We start from the raw sequence: 6,485 nt of genomic DNA, 5'->3' as shown, positions 1-6,485 counted from the left end.
GATATTTCCAGTCTCAGGTGATATAACTATTCATGTGTGATACTTCTATTAATTTCTGATTTTACGTAATGTACGGGTTTAACGCGTGAGAATTCCATTCAGGAATAAGGTCAGTAATTCGGTCGAAAATGTGCTTCCGTGGTGAAAGAAGTCCATAATAAATAGATCCTAATTTTCCCATTTTCTGCGCAAATTCGTGTAGAACGAGTGCTTTAATCACACTTTTTGGCTACTAGAATACATTCTGCATGGAATGAGACGGTTTTCATGTTCATACAACCCACATGGCAAGTTTTGCAGATCTAAACCGGAAGTAGGTGTTTATTGCGCGGAGGAGAGCAAATATGCGCCATTTTTAGTGTAGCAGACCATAACTGACTGGCATTTCACTAGGAACTATTCAACTCCCTATTTTCTTTTCATTTTTTCGTTAATTTGTGATAGAACTTTCATGAAAAAATGGTGTAGGAAAAAGTGATGTAAAGATACGTAAAGACGACATGAAGTTGTCGTTTTTTATATGAAACAAAGAAGGATTTGAATTACTGACCTTTAACCTTCATGGGTGATATTTCCATTCAAAGATTGAATATAAAGACTAATATATTGCTCTGACAAACATTTAGAGAGAACATTCGGTCATCAAACAAACAATAGGTCAAAGTACTTAGAACTGATGTTATAATATCACGCTTTGTTAAATTATGACCGTCTAAAATAGTAGACGGAAATCGCAGAAACGTATCTTAACAGCAAAAATTATAAAACATTTTACTGTAAGAAGAGGCAAGCTCTCGTGCGAACATTTTTATTACATGCACGTGATTTCACACTACTTTGCGTTTATCAAAAGAAAGCTATTTCTTGTAAAGGTAAAGCCTGATAAACAAAACATCATTTTCAGATTTCAGGATTAAATCTTGGAATCGGCAGTTTGGTTTTCTATTACTCAGTTAGAGAAACAGGTTATGTCACTGACGTCTTTACGCATTCCTCACAAAACTCTAAACAATTCACCAGAAAGCGTTATTCAAAACTTTGCAGTCTTTTTTTTTTATCTCAGAGAATGATTCCATGATTTTGTTACGTATCTTTGTATTCTGTCGGGGTTTATGTCATGAATTTTTGTTATATAGTATTACGATGATCAGCTGACCTAACAAGTGTTCTAAACTCTCAACAATTCCCACGTGACAAAGAAGTTGTTGACCATTGAATGTTCGTATTTTCTTCGGTCTTATAGTCCAGGATACGAGGGATCGAACGATGGATAGCAACAACAGTAAGTTACAAAAACATTAGGCAGCAACAGCAGACTAATTTACATAATTTAGAAAATTGGCAACAATAGCAATTACATACAAAAAAACCAGATGGCAGCAACAGCAGAGTAATATACAAAAGCAATTGGCAGCAACAGTCGTAACTTACAAAAAAATTGCAGCAAACAGCAATAGCTAACAACTCAATAAGTTAGCAGAAACGGCAGAGTGATTTACAACAACAAAAAACAATTGGCAGCAACAACTGTAACTTACAAAAAAGATTTGAAGGAAACAGCTATAGCTGACAAAATAACCAGTTAGCAGAAACAGTAAAGTGATTTACAACAACAAAAACAATTGACAGCTTGACAGCAACAGCAGTAATTTACAAAAACAGTTTGCAGTTACAACAGTAACTTTAAAAAAAAAACAATTTAAGTCAAACAGCAATACTAGAATTACAAAATATAACTGCAGCAGACACGCCATCGGATCTGAGATAAACACCGGTACCACATGGTATTCCTCGCTAGTCTTTAAATTTTGCTAGGCAATCGCGATAATTGTCATAAATAGCTACTATCTTTTCTGTTCAATAAACATTACTAGCGAAAATTAAGTCTGTCGTGTAAAAGCGAAATTTAAGGTATCCCGTACAAGACACCGTAAGATGTATAATGATCTTTGTCTGTTTGTTTTTGGTTTATCGCCGTTTTTCAACAGAATTTCAGTCATGTAACGGCAGGCAGTTAACATAACCAGTGTTTCTGGATTCTGTACCAGTACAAACCTGTTCTCCGCAAGTAACTGCCAACTTCCCAAAATAATCAGAGGTAGAGGAGGAATTATTTCAAATACAGTGTCTTACATCAAATCGGCATGGAGAACCGCCCAGGGATCGAACTCGCGACTCCAAGATCCGAAGACGTGCGTTCTCCCTATTGAGCTAAGTGGGCGGGTAATTCAAATGATATACATATGGAATTATGGAAGAAAAATTAAAAAGTCTGTAGAAACGAGTAATAGTAAAATCCCTTGGTAGATGATTTATTAAGTGGACACAAAAAAGGGCCTTTTATACTTTGACCTTCAAGTGTGACATTGACCTTTGGGGTCTGGGTGTTGCCATGACACACTGTCTCCTTATGGAATATTTATACAGGGTATTATCAAAATCCGTCACGACAAGGACATAAAACAATAACCTCCAAGTGTGACCTTGACATTTGACCTTCAAGTGTGACCTTTACCTTTGACCTCCAAGTGTGACCTTGACGTTTGAGATATATATCTTGGGAGTTGCGCAATGTAAATCATCTTGGTATGGGAAACATTTGTGCCAAGTACTGTTAAAATCCCTTGACGGATGGTGGAGTTATTAAGCAGACAGGAACATGTATTCCAACTGTAGTAATGAAAGACGGAAAAGAGCAATACTACCGTCCCTTGTCCGTCTTGTAACCTTGAGAGGACTGATAAAATCCTTTTTTCAAGTACAGAGCGTCTAATAAAGGCCACTAAACGGCTATAAACATTCTCATCGATCAGATGTTCGTCAAAATTTCGGGGAACCACGGTAGACCTCTGGTATGCGAGAATGGGCACTTAATGGCTTAAGAAGAGATTATTTAGAAGTATAGAACTCAACAAGTCTAATTAGTAGTGGGCACAGTTTGGTGGTATGTGTGTAAGACATGTAAGACAGGATGTTGCAAACTTACCTTCCTCTCGTATTAGAGAGGAACTGTATGTTTGAGTACATGATCGTGACGATGTACAGATTTACCTGGAATATTATGATCCCACATAAATACTCTATAATATGTGCATGTCCACTTTATGCCAATACTGTATATCAACTTTCAGTACTGTAGCTGAGTACAAACTGTTCTGACGTAATTCGTAATATTTCAAAGTCCAAAAAACCGGGCAATTACTCCAGGAAATAAAAACGTAATCAGAAATATCCTGTCAGTATAAGCACATGTCTACCTTCTGTTCACCCTGCTGCTTGGCTCAGTAGCGAGAGCGCAGATCTATAGATCGCAGGGTCGTGAGTTCGATCCCCGGGCGACATGTATGCTCTCTGTGACCATTTGATAAAAGGCATTGTGTCTGAAATCATTTGTCCTCCACCTCTGGTTGGCAGTTACAGGTCTGAAACAGAAACAGGTTTGTACTGGTACGGAATCTGGGAATACTGGTTTATTGTCCGCCGTTACATAACTGAAATACTGTTGAAAAAAGGCGTTAAACCCAAAACAAACAAACACAAACTGTTGATGATACTGGAAGTTACATTTCATTTAGACAGAAATTGCGGCAGCTCATGACACAAGAAATTTGGTAATAATTAACCAGTATATCACTCCTAATTTTGCCAGCACAATATTCACATCTGAAACTCTCAAAATGAGGTAAACTGCTGGTGGCAGGTGATTCTGCCTTTGCAACCAGTGCAGACCAAGATCAGCCTGCACATCCGTGCAAGCTGATCATGGCCTGCATTGTTCGCTATTCAGTCAGTAAATTTTCAGTGAACACCCCTTTGAATAAGAAGTGGTACTGCTGAAATTGAATGCTGGACCAGTCCATTTTGAGGTAAACTATTTGTTTAAAGTGTAGTTAATTCTTCTGTACTCTGCTTTCCAAGGCATTGAATAAAATGAATTACTCACAAAATACTAGAATAGAATCAATCACACGTTTTATATTATGAGTCCTGCATCTGTTAAATCATCCCAAAGAAATAGTGATATCGATTTTGCATTCTGAATCAATTATACATACAGCCTTAAGAACAGATCATTCACAGTAAATGTCTTTTATGATCATTTTAAGCATGTCTAATCCTTTATTTATGGCAGTCGGTCAATAACATATATACTTACTGAACAGCTTGCTGGTCAGAGCTAGCAAAAATTAGAGTTGAACTATATAGGCTGGTCAAAAGCAGAAACTATGGACCGGCAATGTATATATATATATGGTGTCCTGTAAAATTATACACTTAATGAATGTCTTGCCAGTCATAAGACAAAACTACTGATTATTGACGACAAGTCATTCAAGTTTTATTACACAACTATGGATCAGCGATTTATACAAGGAGTCATGTAATATTAGTAAATATTATCAATATCGCTGTTACCGAACTCAAATCTCTCTCTCTGAATTAAACGCTGAACAAACATGACAACGAATCTTATATGACTATCAATCAGTGCGGCAGCTGATTCACTAACTTACAATTCAGCTTTTTATAGTTTGACAAAGCTTTTTTTTTGGTGCATTGACCTTGTCCTGATATATTAGCCACCATTAGAGATTAGATGAACAATGTACATGTACAAACACTTTAAACTTTAGTCATTGCCTACACTTTATCTTCGTAGTAATGAAGGAGTGTCGTGACCTACAGAAGAGAACACCAGTTTTCGTGAACTTTTATTCACGACTCACTAGTTTACAGTGTTCCAACGGACTGGTACAGGCGATTGGGTGGTTCTAATACCACTTCTCACCGCGTTATCGCATCTTTGTAGGGAATCGATCCTACCGAATTTCGTTTCAAAAATCGGAATCCGCGACGGGAATCGGGATCGATACCTCTACAGTAACATGCGATATATACCGAATGAGATATACTGTCGAATATGGTCTTCCGGCACGTGCACACAGCGTCTGACTTCGTATTTTTTAGACTGAAATACACCTTTTCCATGTGCGTTATTAGTGTCTACATAACTTGTCAGAACACACCAGTACAAATATAGGCAGTATTGTTTTTTTTTTTATTTTAAAATCTACCTTTAAATATTTCTGGGCAAGCTGATGGACTGTAACGATTCCCTAGGCATTGCCTTATTTCATATATCACACTGTCACATCATGTTATAGTACTATCACTAATCCGGGGATCGAACAGGGAAAACAAATGGAATACGTACTAGTTTGCAGTGTTTTCAGGCTGTTGAACCCTATCTAGGTTTCTATCTCAACATTTTACCTCTCGACAAAAACTCCGCCACGCCACAGGAATCTTTTTACAGATTATATTAACTATCAAAGTGCCGTGTGCCGGCTGTAAAAAGTCTCCCCGTACTTGTATTCAGTGTTGTTATATTTTTTTGGTCCTTTGGAATAATGGAGTCCATTCAACAGGTGTAATAGAGTTCTGCTTAAGCCGGTGCTAGGGGGCGTGAGAGGTGTTGCACATTTCATAACCTCCCATGAGCAGACTCAATCAAACCGAGTATGCTATTATTCTTCTTGGTTGCATTCTTTGCAGATACACTCGCTATCACATAATAACATGTACATCCCATTTTTCCAAAAAGGGCGTATTTATAAATAGGACTAAAAGAAATGAAATATACGCCAGTCAAGTCTGCTTTACATATGTTATTTATTTCATTATGACAACATGCGATTTTTAGATTCATATCAGTATACAATGTACTTCTATATACAATATATAACGTATCTCTGTACAAAAAAATAAAACGCGTATGTACTAAACATGGTTCTTTAAGACATGAGAACATAAAAAGTACACCGGTAACAAAATGTGATGTAAATATTCCAAGCTGTAAATACCCGGCCACAAGACACTATTTTCCAAGCATATAAGAGTGTAAATCTTGCACATAAGAATAACATGCATTTTCCTACCGTCGATCCTGTAACAAAGACATACCTTTTGTGCAGGTAGTCATAAATTCACAGGTTTGACTAAGAAAATGAAACTATAAGTCACTACAGCCAAAAGGTTCACTGTATCACTATTTCTAATTGAAAGGCTAAAATATGTGCTTGTGTATACGAGAAATATCAAGTTTATAACAAGAGGACCATGATGGTCCTGAATCGCTCACCTCTTCCCACATGTCCAGTTTTGAGTATGACGTCGTTTTTTTCTATTATTTGACAAAGTGACCTAGTTTTTGAGCTCATGTGACCCAGTTTTGAACTTGACCTAAATATCATCAAGATAAAAATTCTGACTAATTTTCATGAAGATCCATTGAAAAATATGGCCTCTAGGGAGGTCAAAAGATTTTTCAAATTTTAGACCTACTGACCTAGTTTTTGACCGCAGTTGACCCAGTTTCAAACTTGACTTGGATATCATTCAAGATGAACATTCAGACCAACTTTCATACAGATCCCATGAAAAGTATGGCCTCTAGAGAGGTCACAAGGTTTTTCTATTTTTAG

This window comes from Mercenaria mercenaria, chromosome 19 (assembly GCF_021730395.1).
Source record: "Mercenaria mercenaria strain notata chromosome 19, MADL_Memer_1, whole genome shotgun sequence".
Lineage (NCBI taxonomy): Eukaryota > Metazoa > Mollusca > Bivalvia > Venerida > Veneridae > Mercenaria > Mercenaria mercenaria.
The sequence above is the reverse complement of the archived record's forward strand: the minus strand, read 5'-3'. Positions refer to the sequence as shown.